The sequence below is a fragment of the Canis lupus genome, chromosome 19 (assembly GCF_003254725.2).
Source record: "Canis lupus dingo isolate Sandy chromosome 19, ASM325472v2, whole genome shotgun sequence".
NCBI classification, from domain to species: domain Eukaryota; kingdom Metazoa; phylum Chordata; class Mammalia; order Carnivora; family Canidae; genus Canis; species Canis lupus.
The window spans coordinates 17303704-17326948 of record NC_064261.1 but is presented as its reverse complement, the minus strand read 5'-3'; the positions used below and the strand labels follow the sequence as shown (position 1 = coordinate 17326948).

General features: G+C 41.9%; 1 protein-coding gene across 1 annotated transcript in view; it reads left to right on the top strand.

The window, feature by feature from the left end:
* SPATA5 (spermatogenesis associated 5) overlaps positions 1–19738 on the top strand; it is a 351116-nt gene extending 331378 nt beyond the window's left edge. Inside the window, exons 16-17 of the transcript XR_003125408.3 lie at positions 18718–18834; positions 19630–19738. The gene's annotated coding sequence lies outside the window, so the exon portion shown is untranslated. The remainder of the gene's footprint in view (positions 1–18717; positions 18835–19629) is intronic.
* Positions 19739–23245: the final 3507 nt, after the last annotated feature.

Below are 23245 nucleotides of genomic sequence, written 5' to 3'. Positions count from 1 at the left end.
ATGATACCCTTTATATAGTTTAAAGAAAAAGTTTAAAATATGTGCAGTTTAGGAATATAATAAAACTATGTAGAAAGAAAAACAAGGAAGTGAGTTCAGAATTCAGGATGATGGGTGGGGAAGTCAGGGATCACATCTGTGGGGGAAGGTATGATTAGGTATGAGTTATTTTCTGGTCCTATTTTTGTTTTGAGAGATGGGCTCATAGATGTTTATTACATTATTAAAAATACCTAAAATAAATTTAGACCAAACATTCACAGCCCGATGACAGCAATGTCTCATGAATCAAGGATCTTGATTAATCCGATTGACACACACCAAATTAAAACATTTTTACTTGTATATCATTTTTATGACCATTATATTAGTTTCTTAAGACTGCCGCAACAAACTGAGTGGTTTAACAACAGAAACTCAGTGTCTTTCATCCCTGGAGGCTCTGGAAGTCCAAAATGAAGTGTTGGTTCCTTCCCAGGGCTCTGAAGAGAAATGCTATCCAGGCCTCTCTCCATGTTTTGCAGACACTGTCTTCTCCCTGTGTCTTCACATCATCTTCTCTCTGTGCTGTTTCTGTGTCCAACTTTCCACCTCTTTTAAGACACTGGTCATTTTAGATTAAGAATCTTTCTACTGCCTTCTTCTGAACGTGATCACCTCTCTCAAGATCCTTTGTCCAAATGAGTCACATTCTGTGATTACTGGGGTTGGGATTCAACATATCATTTTTGGGAGGACACAACTCAACCAGTAACAACAATGTGCAATACTTGACTTATTAGGATCCGTGGCATTGGGAAGGAAAGAAGAGAGTTACTGTAACTGTGTATTAACAAGGTAGTTTTTAAAGTTGTTTTTTTTGTTTTGGGGTGTTTTTTTTTCTACTTTGGCACTGCTGGCTGAAACGTTGTTAATGGAAGAAAGCGCAGAAAGATCACTGGAAGACTCTAAGAGTTAGCAAGAGACAGAGACAGAGAGAGGCAGGCAGAGAGAGAGGGAGGGAAGGAGAGAGGGGAATCTTTTTCCTTGAAAGTCTTTTGAATTGATTACAAATTCATGCACACCTCAAAGATATTGTGGCTTTGGATCCAGACTACCCCAATAAAACAAACATCACAGAAAAGTGAACACTGCAATAAACTGAGTCAAATGAGTATTTTGGTTTCCCAGAGAAAATAAAAGTTATGTTTATACTATACTGTGGCTAATTAAATGTGCAATAGTAGTCTGTCTTAAAAAAACACAATGTACTGCCTTAATTAAAAAACACTTTATTGCTAAATAGAGAAAAAAATTACTTTCTTGCTAACCATCATCCAAGCTTCCAGTGAGTCATCATCACTGATCTCAGATCATACAGATCTAATAAAAATGACAATGTTTGAAATATTGTGAGAATTACCAAAATGTGATACAGAGACACGAAGTGAGGCAGTGCTGTTGAAAAAATGGTACCAAAAGACTTGACACTGGGTTGCCACAACCTTCAGTTAATTAAAAAAAAAAAAAAAAAAAAAAACAAAAAAACACAGTATCTGTGAAGCACAATAAAGGGAAGTGCAACACGAGGTAGGTCTGTGTAGATTACAAATCTTTAAGCCCACTTTGATTCATTCTCTTAAACTGCTGCTAAATCCAACTATTCTCTCTTTTAAAAAAATTTTTTTTAAAGATTTCATTTATCTATTTGAGACAGAGAGAGAGCACAAGCAGGGGGAGCAGCAGAGGTCAAGGGAGAAGGAGGCTCCTCCTAAGCAGGGAGTTCAGATGCAGGGCTCGATTCCAGGACCCTGAGATCTTGACCTGAGCTGAAGGCAGATGACTGAGCCACCCAGGCGCCCCCCTGGGTATCCTTTCTAATATGCAATCTCTATCAACATTTCAAATGTGCCAGCCCCTCTCTTTCTGGAACCAGTTTATAACGAGTTAGATGTACAAGGTTGCTTATGGCAACATTGTACTAACAACAACAACTAGGAAAGAAATACTATCCTAAAAGTGTACCAGTAAGGGAATGGTTAATAAGTTATGGTATATCCATTCTGTGCAAGCATAAGAATGAACACAACAGAATTAATAATAAGAGCCCAGTGATGATTGAGCATTCCCTACGTGCAAGCTCTGTGCTAAGTGAACTTACAGAGTTTGTCCTGTTTATTCCCAACCACGTGGCTTATTTGCCCCATGAACCATTGAGGGAAGTGGGAACTAAGAGACTTGAGAGGCCAAGTAACTTGCCCAAGATCACATAGCTAGTAACCTAGCAGAGCAGGACTCAAACCAAAGAAGAATATAAATGAGAAAAAGAAAAAAAAAAAAAAAAAAAACCTTTGGAAAATGTGTACCAAAGTGTGAACAACGGTCATCACTCTAAAGCAGAGGAGGTTATGGTCAAATTTCCTTTTCTTTCTTAAAAATCCAAATCTGGGGAGCCTGGGTGGCTCAATCGGTTAAGCATCTGCCTTCGGCTCAGGTCACGATTCCAGAGTCCTGGGATGGAGCCCCGAGTTGGGCTCCCTGCCCAGCAGGGAGTCTGCTTCTCCCTCTCCCTCTGCCCTTTCCCCTCTCATGCTCTCTCTCAAGCTGTCTCGAATAAACAAATAAAATCTTAAAAAAAAATCCAAATTTGTGTCTCTCAGACCCATTCCTTCCTTCCTGTCTGTTCCCATTGCTCCCACTTAGATCCAGGTTTCATCATCCCATGCTTAGTGTACACACCAGCCTCCTGATCCCTGCTTTCCTCTAAACATCCTGCATGAGCCTGGGATCACCTCTTGCCTTCTAAGGAAGTCCAACTCTTCAGGCTGGAACTACCTAGCCAGCGCCTAACAACGTTAGGCGTCATCAGAGCTGCTACAAGAAGCCTCGTCTTCCTCCTGCCCCTCCCCATCCATGTTTCTACCACCGGGGGGTCCTTACATAGTTTGCCCCCTCAGCCACCAGGCCCTTTTATCCCTTCTCCGCTGAGCTGAGGCCTTCAGCACACAGCGCAAGACCTCCCACTCCATGAAAGTGCCCCTTGCTCTTTCAGCCTTCAGCATCCTCTCCTTTCCGCGAGCTCTCGTGTCATCCGCACGATTCATTTTGGCACTTCACTTCGATGCTCTTGTATGGTCATCTTACTGTTTCATTTGTGCTTTTTTTTCCTTGTTGGATAGTAGCTCAGGAAGGCAGATAGCACTTATTTTCCTTTTTGAAAACTCTGTACCACTCAGCCCTGTGCTGTATCTCTACGTGGTGCCCAAGAAACATATATTTAATAATGCCAATGAATTAAGGTTACTATATTTAGAATAGCAGCTTTATGGGGGCACTTGCATGGCTCAGTGGGTTAAGCACCTGCCTTCGGCTCTGGTCATGACCTCAGAGTCCTGGAATCGAGCCCCACGTCAGGCTCTCTGCTTGGTGGGGAGTCTGCTTCTCCCTTTCCCTCTGCTACTCCCCCTGCTTGTACTCTCACACACTCTCTCTGTCAAATAAGTAAATAAAATCTTTTTTAAAAATAGCAACTTTATGGATAGTGTCCACAAACAAAATAATGAATAATTTACATAAGGTAAGATATGAAGTATAAATTTTGCCCCAGAGTAAATTGACCTGGCATAGGTTTATGATGTAATGGTCTGCTGTGCTTCTATTCCTGCAATCCTCTAAACCTTATGCCTCATCTGAGGTTCCCACCCCAGTCTTTGAGGAGAGGGAACAGATAGGATGATGGGTTAGTAGCTCTAATCAGTTTAATATGTTGACTTTGGTATCCTAGCTTTCTCCTGTGACTGGGTTTCTTTCTACCTCTTTTCCAACGGGCATACTTCCTGCTTCCTACCCTGATCCTTCAATGATTGACTTTCCCACCCCTGAACTGAGCCCTCTCCATGACTGAGGCCCCATTTCAGCTGCAGATTTCCTATGTCACCAATCTGCCTGGCTGGAAATCTACAAGAGCTTGTACCTGGAACTTTCCTTGGATTTTGGGCTAGGTTTGAACCTTTAGTTAATGGCACTTAAATTCCATGCACACTTTCCTGATACGGATTTATCTCCTGATTAATACTTTGGATTCATGGGATTCATGGGATTCATAGCAGAGAATTATTAGAATCTCAATTTCCAAAATGTTGCTGTGAATAGACTCAGGATTATATAAGATCTTTTCTTGATGAAGGAAGGCTGGTTAGCTTGATCACTGGGAGAAGATAATCAGAGTTAGGTCAGGGTACAGGCTGGTAGGAACAGCAATGTTGAGAAGGGAGCAGATGCCAAGCCCTGGCTTCAAGTCTGAACACCAGGATGGTGGTACATTCCACTGGGGCAGCCCTCACTTTGGTGACCTTGACTCTCGGCCACCTCCACTATCCAACTCTCGAAAGTTGAAAGAATGTGTAGAAAACTCTCATTAAAGTAGAAGGAACCAAAATATCTATATGGCACCCAAAGTGCTCCTGGACCCCTACTCTAAACATTCAGGATCAAGGTCATTCTGCTGAGGAGAAGGCAGCCAGAGCTGTGGTAAAGAGCTTAGACTTCACATTCAGACCATTCTGGAATTTAATCCCAGCTCTTCTGTCGACTTCCTATGGGATACCCAGTAAATCCCCCAACCTCACCAATACAAATTTCTTATCCTGTCCTAGGAAGACCTGTTTTTACCAAGAGTATTTTGGATACCAGATGTGTGGGCTTTCTAGACCAAGCAATTATCTGTGGGTGCCAACAGAGTGTCCTACAGTCCATTAGATTCAGACACTAACTACTTGAATTTAGCACAAATCCTACAGGCTAAGGGCTCATCCCATAAGGTTGCCTCCCATTTCAGATACCAATTGCAAGTCTGGGTCACTTGTATTTCTGACTGAATGACTGGCTATAAATCAGAGATTCCCATGACCACCTCCTTAGATTTAGTCATGTGCTAAAATAGCTCACAAAACTCAGGAAGGCATCTACTGACTACCACCAGTTTATTAAAAAAGCATATATAGCTCGGGGTTAGCCAAATGGAAGAGACGCATAGGGCAAGTTATGGAGGAAAGGGAACAGAGCTTCCATGCCCTCTCCAGGCCCACCACCCTCCCAACACCTTCATATATTGGCCAACCCTGAAGTTCTCTGAACCCCTCTGTTTGAAAAAGGGAGCCCTCCATTACATAGGGATGATTGATTAAACCATTAAGCCATCGGCCATTGTTGATTAACTCAATCTGCAGGGTCTCTCCACTCCCCAGAGACTGAGGGTGTGGCTGAAAGCTCTGTCTAATCACATGGTTGGCCCCTTAGGCAACCAGCCCCATCCAAAAATTACAAGGATTTTTAGGAGGTGGCAGGAACTGGGATGGAATCAAATATATATTTCTTATTATACCCAATATTATACTTGGAAACACAAAACTCATAACATCTACCTTTTAAGGTTGTGCAGGACTAAAGAAAATCATGTACATAAGGTGTGACCCAGGTTTGTCTTTAATGAGAGGTCATTGGCCTCTCCTTCCCACCTCCCAGCCGGGGCTCCGAGCACAGGGCACGGCCTCCCTGAGTGTACATCCTTCTGCCCTTTATACACATCCTGTGGACATATGAACAATTCAGAAAAGCTCTTCTGCGGCAGCTATCACCTGTTCCTTTTCACAGGAATTATTTACGAGTGTTTGACCTGACGTGGATTTTCTATTTGTGGTTGCTGTTGTTTCTGCAGAGTCCCCTCTTTCTCAGGAATGATATTTCTGGCCAATGGCAGCATATCCATCATTTTTCTGAACTTTCTAAAGCCTGTTTTCCAAAATCCAGGACTCACGTCAGCTCGGCCTGATGGTCCTTTTCCTCTCTTTGACCCAGAATGACGCAGTCAGTTTTTCCCTAAGATCCTGGAAGTTACACAATAGCCATCAAGTTCTTTGTCGTCAGAATTAAGTCAAGAATAGTAGTTCCCTTGTTGTTTCCTCTGTCTTTCTGGTGACGAGAGTATTATGAAGACTGGCAAGGGCTTAATACACGGTTTAATTCTAGCAGAACAAGACTTCTAGTAAAATCTGAACCTTTGAAACTGGTCCCCATCATCACCCAATTTGCCTGTTTATTATCTAGTATTAATAAACCATTTTCCCACACAGCTTTCACAATAATAAAACAGTGATGGCTTACATTTATTGTGCATTTTCAATGTGTGTACCAGGCACTTGCTAAGCACTTTAAGAACATCATAATTTTTAAGCTTAAAAACAACCCAACGAGGAGCTTGGGTGCCTCAGTTGGTTCGGTGTCTGCCTTCGGTTCAGGTCATGATCCCAGGGTCTTGGGATCGAGTCCCTGAATTGGGTGCCCTGCTCAGTGGGGATCCTGCTTCTCCCTCTCCCTCTGCTCCTCCCCCTCACTTGTGCTCTCTTTTACTCTGTCTCTGAAATAAATAAATAAAATCTTTAAAAATCCCAATAAACAAATATATATATATATATATATATATATATATATATATACACACACACATACACACAGTAGAATATTATATAGCATTTAAAAAGAAGGGAATCCTAGGGGCATCCAGCTTGCTCAGTGGGTAGAGCATGTTGACTCTTGGATCTTGGGATTGTGGATTTGAGGTCCATGTTGGGTGTAGAGATTATTTAAAAATAAAATCTTAAAAAAAAAAAAGAAGGGAATCCTGACATTTGCAACAACACAGATGGAACTTGGGGACATTATACAAAGTAAAATAAGCCAAACAGAGAAAGACACTGCACAGTATCACTTATATATGAGATTTTAAAAACAAAACGAAATGAAAATTCAAATTCATATAAACAGAGAGTAGAAAAGTGGTTGCCAGGGGCTGTGGGGTACAGGAAATAGGGAGTGATTGGTAAAAGGGTACAAACTTTCTGTTATAAGATGATTAAGTTCTGAGGATCTAATGCATAATGTGGTGACTATAGTTGATAACACTCTATTGCATAATTGATATTTGCTAAGAAAGTAGAATTTAAATGCTCTCATCCAAAAAAAAAGAGGCAAATGCACAAGATGATGAACATGTTAATAAACTCAATGGAAGGGGGGGATCCCTGGGTGGCTCAGTGGTTTAGCGCCCACTTCAGCCCAGGGCATGATCCTGGAGTCCAGGGATCGAGTCCGGCATCGGGCTCCCTGCATGGAGCCTGCTCCTGCCTCTGCCTGTGACTCTGCCTCTCTCTCTCTCTCATGAATAAATAAATAAATAGATAAATAAATAAATAAATAAATAAATAATAAATAAATAAATAAATAAACTCAATGGGGGGGTCCTTTCAAAATGTGCATGTATATCAGATCATCACATCATATGCTTTAGATACCTTACAATTTTGTCAATTATACCTCAAAGATGGGTGGAAAACACTATAAGGTAAATGCAGTTACTAGTTCCCATTTTACAGATATGGAAACAAACACAAAGAGATTATGTAACTTGCCTGTAGTTGCACCTACTGTAGGACAGCCAGGATTCTAAACCCAGGGCCTGTCTTAGAACCATCAGATCCCTATTGCTTCTCTCACTTGGGCTCTAACGCTGGCTCCCTCACTCACTAGCTTTGTGACTTTGGAAAGTTGCTTAATATCTGTCTCTCAATTTCCTTGTTTGTGAGAATGAGAATAACAGTATCAACTTCACAGGGACTGTTACACGAATGAAATGAGATCACATTTGGGGCAGCAGGAAGCTTCTCTAGCAAACAGGTGCACACGGGCAGCAGCTGTCAGGACTCCGAGCATCCCTCCTACTCCTGCCACCACCGATTCGCTTTGCTCTCAAGCTGCTCCTTTATTCACACGTTCATATTTCTGTTTTGTTTTTTGTTTCTTTATCTGAGAGAGAGACAGAGAGAGAGCGTGCCCGTGCACGAGTGGTGTAAGAGCAGAGGAAGAGAGAGAATCTCAGGCCAACTCTGGCCTGAGTTGGGGAGCCTGTCACAGGGTCCTATCCCACCATCCTGAGACCATAACCTGACCCGAAATCCAGAGTCAGCACTTAACCTACTGAGCCACCCAGGCGCCCCCCACGTGTTCATATTTCTGAAGCCAGATTCTATCTTATAACCAATGTATGCATTTGATGAGATTTAGCTTTTCTCCCCAAAGAGCTATTACTTGATGGTATGTCTTTCTAAAAATGGCATCTCTGAATCATAGAAATATAATATTTCCATGTATTTCTTTTATTTGTCTGGCTGGTTTATTGAGAACTTAAGGGCAAGAGGCATTTCTTAATTTTTTCTGGGTTCTCTCAACACCCATCACTAAGCCTTACATACTCTAAGTCCTCAATAAATAGTTACAGAACACATGGATGTTTGTCAAAGGGAATTCAGCTCTCTGTGTTGTACAGAGTAAAATATACTCCCATGGGCAGCCGGGGTGGCCCAGCGGTTTAGCGCCGCCTTCGGCCCAGGGCGTGATCCTGGAGGCCCGGGATTGAGACCCATGTCGGGCTCCGTGCATGAGGCCTGCTTCTCCCTCTGCCTGTGTCTCTCTCTCTCTCTCTCTCTCTCTCTCTCTCTCTCTCTCATCTCTGTCATGAATGAATAAATAAAATATTTAAATATATATATATCCCCATGGCCCCCAAGTGCCCCCAAGGTGGGCAGGGTATATTTTCCTCCAGAGTCTTTGCACCTCCCAGCAGAGTGGGCCCCTGGGCGCTTCCCAGAGGGATTTGAGAAAATAGCAGCCAGGACAGCCTCTGTGTCTACAGAGCCTTTCCCAGTCCTGCCTTTTATCAGGAAACATTAAAGCAAAGGAGACCGAGAAGCCAGAGGTCAAAAGGAAAATTGATTTGTCTGGGCCACGGTGCTGAGCTCCAGCTCTACGGCGAGCCCAGTACGGGAGATCAGCAGAACTGGATTCTGTTCTCCTAGGTGTGAGGGCAGGTGTGTGTGCTCGTGCTTCCACACCCTGCTCCCAATTAGGACCTGCTGATGCAAATATCTTAAAGGGACTCTATAAGACAGTTAATGCATTCAGGAAGTGGCCTTGCTAAGCATGCAGCTGTCGGGACCAGGCACAGGTGGAGTTAAAGCATTAATTGTTGGGAACAGAGCATGGGGATGGTGTCCTGGGGCTGCATCCGCGGTTGCCAGCCACGTCCAGCCCTTTCAAGACTTATATAGCTACAGAGAGGGAGCAAGTGAACACATAAAAACTAGTCTGGAAGTCAGTCTGCTAAATTGCAAACTGGAGATAATCTTTTCCTCTGAAATTGAGAAAGTTTCTAAATTATTGTTCTGTAAATGAGTAAAGTGATGGCTTGGCTCTGAGAACATTTTTAAAGATTTCAAAGTTGGAAAGAACAGATTGCTGAGTTGTATCTTCCTCCAGGATTACCTGCCTTTTTTTTTTTTTTTTTTTTTGATAGAAAGGTGTTAGAAGCAACATTCATGTGGAACAAAGTTCTGCAGCATGTCTACTGTTTTATAAAAACTCTACAAATTGGAGTTTTGGATGTTGAAAAAGAGCAAGCATTGTCCACCTCCACTGTACACACTGAAACTTCTCTCAGGGTTACAGGGGCTTTTTGTTTTCTTCTCTGGTTTCTGTTTTGATTGACACGGCCAAATGCTGTGCTGCTTTTCTTTGTGTGTTGATAGAAATTGAGATATACTTCTCGATGAGCTCCACTCTCCCAATAAAAGGGGATGGATCTATTTTCTGCTTCTTAAGTCATGTAGCTCAGGTCAAGCGCAGAAGCAGCTCAAATGCTCCTCACAATGGGAGTGACTCGTGGGGGGTGAGGACGGCACCCTCCCCCCAATCTGTTAGGGTCTATTTGCTTTGGTAATTAGTGGAAGAGTCTTTTTCTGGACTTCTTCTTCTTATTATTTTTTTTTTCTTGGCTAAAGATTTACATTTTCACCTCTTCTCAAATGTTTATCTTGGCCTTTGCTTGTCCATCCTGTAGGTGACTGTATTGTCAACTGCAGGGGCAGTGTCCCCTCTGGGTTCCACCTGCCAGGTGTCTCTGGGCTGTACAGCCACTGCTGGGAACTTACTGGTACACGGGAGCGATTGCCTTTCTCGCCCACCACGCCATTTCTTTTCTTCCTGATGCTCTTCTGTCATGCCCTGGGTAGTTCTTTCCTCCCTGCTCTTTGGCTTTCCCGCCCACCACAGCTCTCCCCAAGACCCTGCATCTCTCCTTGGAGGAGACTCGAACCTCATGACAGACTTTGGAAAAGAATTAAAGAGTCATGTTTTCTAGAGTGTCTACCTTGGGACGTTAGTTCTGGGAGATGCTTCTCGATAGAAAAGGTTTCTGGTCATTTTGAGAAAAGCCCCATAACAGATCTCACTTTTGGATAGTCAGCCTTGTTAGTCAAGGTTAAAATAAGCATGGGAGAAGTCCTGTGCTTAAAAAATAATGAACCAACCAACCAACAAACAACAAAAATGAATGACATTTCACTTTGTCAATTCTACCCCAGAATTTCCCAGATGATTTGTACTTGGATGTTTCATACCAGTGGCTTCTAGAAAAGACTTCTGGCATTGCTGTCCTAGAGCATCCCAGCCACCTGCGAGGCCCAAAGAAGCCATAGCAATTTAGCAGAACTGTTTAATCAGGTTCCAGAGAGCTGCATGTGATCTCAATTATATTTAAACTTTTACATTGTTGTCCTAAAATAGATGGCCCTTAGAAATCAAGGTGGATTATTAATCTTCAAGCCCCATTAAGTGGAGACCATCAGGCCCATACACATGAGAAAAGGCAATTGCTACACTGGACCAAATCTAAGCAGTGAGATTAGAAATAGGCAAACTCGTGATGTTGTGGACTAAGGTCCCCTGACCCAAGAACAGCCTCTTGAGGAAACAACACCCAGTTCTGGTCCTCAGTTGCATTCACGTAATGAAACTTGATTTGGTTAATGCCCTCAGGAGTGATCGGTCTCAAAACAACTGACTCCCATTAAGAAACCACACACACAACACCAAGTGTTGGCGAGGATGTGGGGTAACAGAAATTCTCATGTATTACTAATGGGAATCCAAAATGGTGCAGCCACCCTGGAAGACAGTTTGTCAGTTTTGTACAAAACTAAACATACTCTTACACTGTGATCCAGTCATCATGCTCCTAGATATTGACCCAAAAGAGTTAAAAACCTATATTCACACAAAAACCTGCATGCAGAGGTATATAACAGCTTTATTCATAACTGCCAAAACTCAAAAGCAACTCAGATGTCCTTTAGTAAGTACAGGGATACATGGTGGTAGATCCAGACAATGGAATACAGAGAGCTAGAAAGAAATGATCTATCAAGCTATATAATAAGACATGGAAGAAATGTAAATGCATATTACTAACTGAAAGAAGCCAATTTGAAAAGTGTATATATGGTATTATTCCAACTCTATGACATTCTGGAAAAGGCAAAACAATAGAGACAGTAAAAAGATGAGTGGTTGCCAGAGTTCAGGTTGGAAAGATGAATAGGCAGGACACAGATAGCGTTGCCCTGGTTTTAGGGCAGTGAAACTATTCTGTAGGGTATTGTAATATTGGATATGTGTCATTATACATTTGCCTAATTCCGTAGAATTTGCAACACCAAGAGTGAACCCTAAGGTAAACTTTGGCCTTTGGGTGATGATATGTCAAAATAGGTTCCTCATAATAAAAATACCACTCTGGTTGGGGGTGTGGACAATGGGGAAAGCTCTACATGAATGAGGGCAGGGGGTATATGGGAAATATCTATTATCTCCCTCTCAACTTTACTATGAAACTTAATATTGCTTTAAAAAATTGTCATAGGGATGCCTGGGTGGCTCCGTCATTAAGCATCTGCCTGTGGCTCAGATCATGATCCTGAGGTCATGGGATCAAGTCCCTGCTCAGTGGGGAGCCAGCTTCTCCCTCTTCCTTCACTCCTCTTCACTGCTTGTGCGCTCTCTCTCTCTCTCTCTCTCTCTCTCAAATAAATAAATGAAATCTTTTTTTTAAAAAATTGTCTTAGGGCAACCCAGGTGGCTCAGCGGTTTGGTGCCGCCTTCAGCCTAGGGCGTGATCCTGGGGACCCAGGATCAAGTCCCGCACTGGGCTCCCTGCATGGAGCCTGTTTCTCCCTCTGCCTCTCTGTGTCTCTCATGAATAAATAAATAAAATCTTTAAAAATAAATAAATAAAAATAAAATTAAAAATTGTCTTAATGAAAAAGAATGCAACTCAGAAAAAAAAAAAAGAAAATTCACACAAGGTCGACATATAAACCAGAATGCTGATGATGTTCAGAACAGAAATGCCAAGGGTTGCCACGTGGTCACATTAACTGATCAGTACATTCTCTTACTATGGGAACAATGCACAGAAGCCAGAAATTACAATCACAACATGGCTTTGTGAAGAAGAAATCTGAGCAAGGGAATTTCATTGGATAGTAATGTTCAATACAGGGTTAGACTTGATAAATAGAAGGATAATTACACTGGCAGATCCAGACATATCTCTCCCCTGGAGTTGCACTGAAACATTCTTCCTATGAGAAATCCCCTTGTTCTACATTGAAGATCACACCTATCAGGGGAAGAGACAGAAAGTTTTCAAATTAGATTCTAGGCCTTTCAGTACCCACATTCTAATTGTCTGAGTAGTACTTGATTTTTCTCTAGAACATCTCTACTTGACATTTCCAAATAGTTGATCTGCAGATGACTGGTCCCCAAAACTACTCCCACTTTCAGAGACTTTTTTTTTATATTTGGGCTACCTCATTTCATCCCATGTATCCTGACTACTTTATGGTCCAGCCTAGCTATCTGGACCATTTCCTTAATTCAGATGAATTGACCATTTTGCGGAAGGTAGATATATGTCTACCTTTGTTTGTCTTTGTTTGTCTTTAATTAAATTTAATTTAAATATATAAAAAAAAAAAAACTGGTCTGGACTGGTCTGCCTTTGGTAGAGGCCTGAGCAGAGACAGGAGAACATACAGATAGTGCTCCCTATATTTGCCATTCAGGAACTTCTCAAACAAATAACTTTTGCCCCCAGTTTGTTATGCTTCTTGGGTTAATTCAAGGCAATTCAGGTCAACCAGTATAACAAATATTTGCTTGCCAAGTGTTATGGACTGAATGTCTATGTCCCCCAAAAATTGGTAGATTGAATTCCAATAGGATATTATTAGGAGGTGGGTCTTTGGAAAATAATTAGGTCATAAGGGCAGAGCCCCCATGATGGGACCAGTGTCCTCATAAGAAGAGAGCTAACCCTCTCTCTGCTCTCTACCATGTGAGGATACAAGACAAAAAAGTCCCTCTGCAAACCAAGAGGAGAATTCTCCCCAGACACTGAACCTACTGACACCTTGACCTTGGATTTCTCAGCCTCCAGAATTGATATGAAAAAAAACCTTTGTTGTTTAAGCCACCCAGTATATGCTCTTCTGTTATAGCAACCCGAACTAAGATCCCAAGCTCCTATTATGTCTAATAGTGCTGTCAAGGAACTAGAAACAGAGAGTCAGGAATTCTGACCCATGTTCTAGGATTCCACTCACATACTGACCTTAGCAAATAGTTGTCAAAACATCTCTGAGTGTGCACAAATTCTGCACTGAGCAATTGAAAATACTTCCTCCCATCTGTATCATTCTATTTTCCTGTCACACTGTCTCACTTCACCCTTGTTTTGTTTTTCTCCCAGTACCAGACCTGGATGCCTCAAACTTTTATCATTAACTTCTATAACCGCTCAGTCTAAAGTCATGGTCCATCACTCTCCATCCTCATTTTGCTTTTTGAAGCACTCATTATCAAAAACTATTTTACTCATTTGTTAATTGGTAGTCCCTGTCTTCCTCATCTAGAAAAAGTAAGCTCCACGAAGGTAAAGACATTCATTGCCTCTTATAAATGGTGATACTCCCGAGTCCCTAGTCCCTAGAGCAGCCTTAGTATGCAATAGGAGTTTAATCAACACACACTATAGGGAAGAGTGACTGAGTCAGTGAGACTTGTAACCACCATCCCTAAAAGCTTCAGTCAGAACTTGATTATCTACAGAGACAGGGAGTGCACATTCTGTGACTCCCACAAGATAACATTTCTAGCAGGTGGTAGTAGGGGTTGCTATCTGCTCTGTCAAATGAGACACACTCAAAGTGCGTGTTCTCTCAAGACCAGGGGAACCAACTCAGCCATGGAAGTGAGGGACTGGCAGGAACAGGTGGGTCCTGATTGACATGGAGCTGAGTGGGAGCGCAAGTGAGAACTTGCCTGTGTTTTGCTCAAGGGCAGGAAGGTTTTAACAAGAAAGAGAGGAAGGAGAATGAATTAAAGATAAGGAACATGATAGAAAAGGTAGTGTCAGGGATGGAATAAAGATTTATAAAATTTACCATTCTAGGGATGCTTCAAAGACATCAGAGTCAACCCTCTACCTTTACTCTCCTCTACAACCACCCTGATGAGTGGCCATCTTTTCCTAGAACAACTTTGCCTCATGATGGGAAACTTAATACCCAGTGTTACTAATGGCACCTGACATTTATTGAAAACCTACTATGTGCTGTACTGGGCTACCAGGAATTCTGCATAAGGAGCGCACTGCATTTTGCAGGGACTATGACATGAATAAGGGCTCCTCTCATGATGGATCATGGGGTGCCACCCCCTGGGGTAGGCACGTGGTAATCCGTGGCAAAGTTAAACCCCGAAGTTCCTCCGTAAAGTGATCTGACCCCTTGACATCCACCTCCTTGTAACTTCCACCTAATGGCCCTGACTTTGCCTGCCGAGACCCTCCAGAATGCCATCAGCCCTTCCCTTTCCCATGCCCAGCTCCTCTACACACATACCCCGCTCACTGATTCTTGAGCTCTTCAAAACATAAATTGGTCAAACCACTTCCGACTTAAAAACCTTCAGTGGCTCTTGAACCAAAGGCCAAATTCCTCCCATGGTTGTTCCTAAGGCCTGCGTGACCTTCCCTGCCTATCTCTCTACTCCCAACCTGAGCCACTCTCTTTGTCACTTGCTTCCCTGAAGCCACACTATCCTCTTCTAGGGATCCCAAACATACCAAGGTCCTTGCCACTCAGAGCCTTCACATTCTTACACCCTTCCTTAGCATCCTCTTTACCTCTCTCCTTATATGTTTATTCCTTCTCCGTTTTTAGGTCTCTGATTAATATCATATCCTCAAAGCGGACTTTTCTAGCCATAATAGCTAAATATTCCAATGGCATTTTCTATCTCCTGTGATCTTTTCTATCTCATTTTCATGTTTATTTCCTTTCCAAGATTTTAAAGCTCACGTTAAAATAATAATAATAAATCTGCTTACTTGTTTTTACCATTTTGCTCGACCCAAATGCAAACTCAAGAAGACAGATACTGCCATCTTTTATACCACTGAATCCCCACTTCACTCATAGAAAGCATTCCACGAATATTTGGTGAATGAGTGAATGAATAAATGAATGAATGAATGCTAATAAGTCGACTTTTGATGGGCCCCTAGATAGCTTTAGAATGGGGGCTGGTTGCCAGAGGAACCAACTGTATGATTAGAGGGTTACGGCCTTCAGCCCCACCCCCTGAGCTCTGGGAGTGCAGAGGCTAGAGATTAAGTTATCCTTATTGGGTCCATTCTTCTCCCAGATAAAATGTGCTCAGTTCTTTCAAATGTTCTTCATATGCCATGGTACTTCTGGCACAGAACAAGTTTTCTACGTTATCCCTAAAGTACAACTCTCCAGGTGTAATTGAACTTAAACAGAATACAGTGGGATGGTCTTCTCCCCTTTCTATCCATGCTGGGGCCCAAGAATTAGCTTTTATTAGGGGAGGTGGTTGAAAGAGTTAAAAAACTGCCCTGTCTATACAGTAACCTCAGATTTTGCCTAGTAGTAGTAGTACAACTAGTAGTACACTAGTTAATATTTATTTACTTTTCACTAGTTAATATTTGATAACAAGCTAACTCTACTCCCCACCCGCTAAAGCCATGATCTGTACAGCTTGCCATTTCAGTGGTGTAGATACTCCCACCATGGCTGATTTCAAGCTACAAAATGAGATCACTGGACATAGATTTGGGGAGAGCTGCTGCCATAGAGTTGGCTCCAGTACACCACTGCTGCGCCCCCAGCTCCTGCCCTTCCCCCACATTTCTCGACTCCCACACAGACCCACAATCTCCCATGTCACTGAAAAACATCACATAAGAGAACCCACACATCAGTCTATGCAAACACTCTGAGTTTCTCCATAAACTTATTAAAAATTCTTTGTTTCCTTTTTCTGACCAAAATCAGTGGGCAAGAGACAAGTAGTTCTTTTGTTGTTGTTTTGGTTTCTTTCTTTCTTTTCTTTTTTTTTTTTTTTAAGATTTTATTTATTCATGAGAGACACAGAGACATAGGCAGAGGGAGATGTAGGCTTCCTGCAGGAAGCCCGATTCAGAACTTGATCCCAGGACTCCAGGATCACGACCTGAGCCAAAGGCAGATGCTCAACCACTGAGCCACCCAGGTGACCTGTTTTGGTTTCTTTTATTCACTACATTCATTTCTTTTTCTCCTTAACTCTCCCAACAGGTGGTACAACTTAAAAAGGCATAATTTAGCATCAGGCTCTTCAGTGAGTGTGTGGTTTTCCAGCACATAGGGCTGTGATGTCATTTGAACACCAAGTGGTGTGTTTCTTCTTCTTCTTCTTCTCCTTCTCCATCTCCTTCTCCTCCTTCCCCTTTCTTCTTCTTCTTCTGTTTCTTCTTCTTCTTCTTCTTCTTCTTCTTCTTCTTCTTCTTCTTCTTCTTCTTCTTCTTCTGTTTCTTCTTCTTCTTCTTCTTCTTCTTCTTCTTCTTCTTCTTCTTCTTCTGAGCATGCTTCGGAACTATATTTACCATGTTTTTTATTTGGGTCATTGGGAAAAGACTGGCAATTAGTTATTTTGGCAAAGTTTCAGTTATGCCTGAAAAAGGAACACAGACTTAACATGTTATATAATCACTCTTAAACCACCTCTGGGAAGTTCTCCAAGCCCTGTGTGTCAGTCTCCATTGTGCATGTCAGGACATAACCTCTATAAGAATTTCCATTTTGTGAAGCAGGGTGGGGAAATGCTGTGAGACAGAACTGAATTTAACTGTGAGGTTGACTTGTTATGGGAGAAGTAAAAGGAAGAGTTTATCTTATCCTGAAACCCACACATTAATCCTTAGGCAATGCTGGGGCACAGACTATCTTCCCAACCACTGGACTCCATGTTGTAAAGTAGATTTCCTGTGGAATCCACTTGTTTCTGTGGGTGATTTTTCATTTTTGTATGGTAAACTTTTTATTTAAGTGTAACTGTAACATGCTTATGAAAAAGTGCACAAATCATAAACCTGCAGCTCAATGAATTATCACAAAATGAATAGACCTATGTAACCACTTCCCAAGGCCGCAGGAAAAAAAAAAGAGAGCACTACCAAAAGTTCTCATGTGTTCCCCCAGGTATTGCCTCCCCACTTTCCCCCAAATGTGACCACTCACACTTCTATGGAAAAGTTTTCATTTTACTTCTCTGATTCTAAATCAAAGTTCTAATTTTTTCCCCATAATTGTCTTAAAGAACTCTTTTTCATGTTTATGAACTAGAGATTGAGAAATTGGGGAGCACATTTGGGGGCATCACTGAATCAGATGTTGAAATCTAGTAGAGGTCAAGGCCACCTCTAGAGCATGTAGGAAACTGAACATACATTTTTTGCAAGGGTCCTGTCTATACAAACAATTTAACTAAAATGTGTACTACAAGATTCATAGAGCCATATGAGGGATAGTGATTTATCATAAAGATTTATAATAGTGGTTACAGGACAAGTACTTAAGTCTTTGTTTATTGTCCAATTGATGCAGCTGGAGAGTTAGTACTGTCCGGGCACTATTTATTCTGCTTCAGATCCAAGAAATAGCTCTTCCTGTCCTTTATTGTCAATGCCTTGCTTCTGGCTAATTTTACATCTCTTACCACAAGAAAAGATAGCAATGCTGATATTACTCACAAACTACCTGGCTCTTCTGAATCATGAAACAATATAACTCTTCTTGCCTGTTCCTAATTCTGTTTATTTAATTCTGGCTACATCATTACTTGTGATGCTGCATCGTTTACCATGTCATTCCTTTTTTTTTTTAATTAAAGATTTTATTTATTCATGAGAGAGAGAGAGAGAGAGAAAGAGAGAATGGCAGAGACACAGGCAGAGGGAGAAGCAGGCTCCATATGGGGAACCCGATGCAGGACTCGATCCCAGGTCTCCAGGATCATGCCCTGGGCTGAAGGCGGTGCTAAATTGCTGAGCCACCTGGGCTGCCCTGCCATGCCATTCTTAGATACTGGCTTCCAATGACACTCTCCAAGTTATTGTTCTTTGTTGAGATGCTTAAGAATGCAAGTATTACCCAAAGCATGCAGGAAATTGTGAATAATGATTCATTTTTTTGGTCGTGTTAAATCTGCCATTAGGAATTTTACAACATTCACATAGAACAATACATCTTCCAATCATGTTTTCTTGAACTATTTAAGGCCATAGTCATCACATTTGTAGGATGTGACTACCATGTTGACTGTCCTTCTGCTTTCTCTACGTGGCCACCAGCAGGGAGGATGAGTGAAGCGCCCATGAGCAGAGAGAGCATAAATGGTTCCATTCTCAGGGTCATGTTTACACTTTATCTTGCACAGGTCAAGATGGGCCCAACGAGTATTAATGTCACCACATCATTAGGAGGCAAGAGAAGACATTGATCAGAAAGATCTATTGGCTTTGCTCTGCAAGGATCTTAAAAGTTCTTGGATGAGGTAAGTGCTGCCACCTCTGGAGGAGTGCCTAACATGTAGGGTGTGGCATATAGATTGTCCTCAGCACCAGCAGTACACAAAGTAAAGGATGCCTGCCATGACCACCATTGACTTCAGGTGATTTAGATCAGAGGCAATACCATAGTTGGAACACAGATGGGAAGAACCAGTGTGCACAGGCTCAAATGTGCAGCTTAAGTCCAAGAACCCATTGCTGATCCCCAGTAGTCTGAAGTCCTGAACTTTTCTTATGTCTGACATGAGTGAGAGTCATCTAAAATCAGTGTGTCCATACCATCCTTCTGGATGATCCCATAACATGGTATTTGGTATTTGGTATATGGTATCAGGGCCCCATAATATTGCCATAGATGTGACCCCAGAGTTTCTTGGGGCCTCTGGTCAATCCCAAGAGCAAGGTAGAGGATCAGAGAACACCTAAAGGGAAGGATGGAGTACATGAGGGTACAGGCCTGAGCATGGGTCTCTGTTTCTGAATGGATCTGCAGGCCCTGGGTGGCTCTAGACACCACAGGGAGACTTAGATATTTTCAAAGAATGCACTTCAAAGGGTGGGGGCTCCTGAGGCTTGTTGTCTGGGAGAGGCGCTGGGCTTTCATAGGTATAAGGAAGATACTGATGTTGATAAGATTACTAAGGCAGGGCCTTTTATATTGATTTTCTTACTCCCAAAGTCTTCCCCTAGACTTCCTATTTCCTGAAAGATCTGCTATGGTACCAAGGGAGAAAAAAAGGGTGTGCTTATGGCTTTTTCTTTCTTTCTTTTTTTTTTAGCGAGAGGGTATGACACTGCAGAAATTGTCTATGTCTTAAGGGTCAGTCTTGGCTTCCTGCTAGATGCATATCTTCAGGTATGTTATTAACCGTCTGGTTTCTTTATCCGTAAAATGGACATAAAATAATACACAACAAAACACACAAGACGTTGTCAGAATTAATAGGAGATAATGTGAATGCAAAATGTTTGGCAAACTGGAAAGGACTATCCAAATATAACCTTGTGTTTTTTTAATGTTTACATGTACTAATTGTTCAGCTGAGTTCTTTCAATTCACTCTCCTTTGAATCATAATTTTAGAATTTATGCCAATTATACTATTTGAAATCTATGTCCTGAGTCCAGTAAAGGATACCATGGTCCCTTCTTTACTCTTCTTGGAGAGTTCCTTGACTTTGAGACCCTGATTCTGGCCTGCCCCAAGCACTAACCTATGTGTCATACTTGCCTTGAAGTAGAATAAAAATAATATTTTACCTATTTTTCTAGCTAAAATATATTTTTAAACCCATCAGTCTTGATAAGGGATACATACTTACATGACCCGGGTTCCTAAAAAGAAGTGAATGAGTGAGGCCATGCTGGGCACAGCCTTGACTAGCCCTGAGTCTCTGGCACCCAAGTAAGAAGGAGCCTAGGGGAACAGGGTTTTCAAATAAAGTGTGGAAGGCAGCCTCTAAAGTGGTCTCCAAGGATCCCCACCTTCTTTGTCTACCCCCTCCCTCATGGGGTAGGCTTGGCTTACTGGCTTGCTCCTAATGAAGAATATGGAAAGGAAACAGTATGTCACTTCCATCAGTTAGACTCTGTAAGATTAAAACTTTCATCTTCCTAATGGACTATCTTCCTTTTGGTTCTAATGAAGCAAGCAGCCATGGTGGAGAGGCATATGTGGCAAGGAATTAAGGACAGTCAACCTTAATTGACTGCTTAAAGTCCACCTTTCAGAAACTGAATCCTAGCAATAGCCATGTAATATGGGAAGTGAAGTTTTCCCTAGGTAAATCTGATGCAATCCCAGCCCTGGGGGACACTTAGATGGCGCCATGTGAGGAACCCTCAAGTAGAAGATCCAGCTGTGCAAGTCTGTAAGAAACTGAGAGAAAATAAATGTGTGTTATTTCATGGTGCTAATTTTGTGGCAATTTGCTATGTTTCAATCTATAACTAATACATTTTTAAAAATTCTAAGAATTACTAAATGTAATTAGTACATATAGCCATAATGAACACAGTCCCCTCGCCACTGGAGAAGATCAAATATTTATTAGCTTTAAAACAGTATAGGTTAATTCTGTTACAATGAATACTGCCAGAGACACACTTAAAAAAATTATACCAGGATTCATTTTTAAAATATTTCTAAACTCCAGGATTAATAATATTTCTTGGTCAAATGAACCAGGACATCTGACTTGAACTTACTGTGTCTACCTTCAGAACGAATTACCCTGCTTGCTCAGCCAATGTTTCTGTCAGAGAAAATATTCTTTTGAGTTCACTTGGAGACCACTCACCTGTGCATTTTACAGCTGAAATGAACCGGGATTCCCGAGACTGAGTGACATACCTGAAGCCACATGGCTCATTAAGGCAGGGACAGCACGAATTGCAGTTCTTTCTGTTCCTGCCTCTTCCTCACGGAACACTGGTGATTCTTCTGTGATCACGTGTGGTCCCTCTGCCTCTTTCCCACTCGGGCTGGCCCACTTCACACCTCCTTACTGCTGGAGCCTTCCAGTTGGCCTTCTGCATTCCTTCCAGTTCTTTCTTCAAACCACATTAAGACTCATCTTCCTACAACCTCACTTTCCTCCTGCCCCTTCCTTGATCAAGAATCACAAAAGGCTACCTATACCTAGAGTTTTCTAAATCAAATTCAAACTCCTCTGCCTTGTTGTCAAATCCTCCTGAAACTGGCCCCAGCTTACACACCCATCCACCTTTATTCCCCATTCTGCCCAGCACACCTGGGCACCATCACCAGAGAGCTCTCTTACGCTCTGCTGTGACATACGTCTCCCCACTTGCCTTTTTCAAAGGTAGGTTTTAGTGCCTCCTCTCCCCTAATACCCTTCCTTCTTCCTATTATGAGTCCTTAAAGAACAACTTCAAAGAACATCTTGAGCTTCATATTTTCCCCTCAGCACTTATCATGACCTAACCTATATATTGTATGTTCACCTATTCATCCTGTTTACTGTCTTTTTTCTCCCCATGGAATGTAAGCTCCATGATGGCAGGGGGATTTTTGCTATTCTATTCACTGCTGTTGTCTCAGGGGCTAGAATAATGCCTGACACAGAGGAAGCAATTAATGTGTATTTCAATTAATAAATTAAATTCTACTTGCTCTATTAAATTCTCCCTCACACTGCTATCTTTCTGTTTGCAAATACCTAAACATTTGGTCTCTCTAGCACCCAGTCAGGCTTTGTTTTATGAATTCTATTTTGTTTCTCTGATCTGTAGAACTACTTGTGTATGTTTATGGATGTCCAACCTCCTTTCTTCCCTTCTTGTTCTAGAAATATACTTGCCACCCCACTTCGCCTAACTCCACAGAGGCGGACCCTAAGCTGGGTCAGTCATTCCTCTGGCCACAGACAATGGTCAAGGGATGGGCGTAAGACTCATGCAAGGACAGTTGGAGGCCTTCTCATGACTTCATTATTGAGGTTCCTATAGCTTTTCCTTTGATTCCACAAGCTACCCTTCTAATAAATCCCCTTTTGCTTAAGTTGGCTTGAGTTACCTTTCTGCCATGTGCAACTTGAAATCTGTGTCTTGTATTTTCCTTATCTTTTTCAGCTTGCAGACCAAATACATGCATTTGGTTGTATATAGACTTCTATATTTTAAATGACAGGTAGTTCAGTACAATGTACCCCCTACTTTGTTATGCAAGTAGTGAATTACTACAATGAAAAAGCATAGGGCAGCCTGGGTGGCTCAGTGGTTTGGTGTCGCCTTCAGTCCAGGGCCTGATCCTGGAGACCCGGGATCGAGTCCCACATCAGGCTCCCTGCATGGAGCCTGCTTCTCCCTCTGCCTGTGTCTCTGCCTCTCTCTCTCTCTCTCTCTCTCTCTCTCTCTCTGTCTCTCATGAATAAATAAATAAAATCTTAAGAAAAGGAAAAAATAAAAGTGTATCTACTACACTATTAACCTGTGATCCAGGTGAATCTGTATGACAAACATAAGAGAACAGTAATGGCAATAGTGATGGGGGAAAAATACAGAAGGCAACTTTTTTTAAGTTTATTTTTAAATTTTTTAACATTTTACTTACTTATTCATGAGAGACAGAGAGAGAGAGAGGCAGAGACATAGGCAGAAGGAGAAGCAGTCTCCCCACAGGGAGCCCATGCAGGACTTGATTCCAGGACCCCAGGATCACACCCTGAGGCAAAGACAGATGCTCAACCAATGAGCCACCCAGGCATCCCACAGAAGGCAACTTTTAAGTGTACCATATACTATACTTGTTATAGTTCCACTTTCCAGATGGAAGAATTTGAACTCAAAGAAAGCAAATATAAGGTCTGGTTTTATAGTTGCAGAGTTCTTTCTTTCTTTCTTAGAGAGAACATGTATGAACAAAGAAGGAAC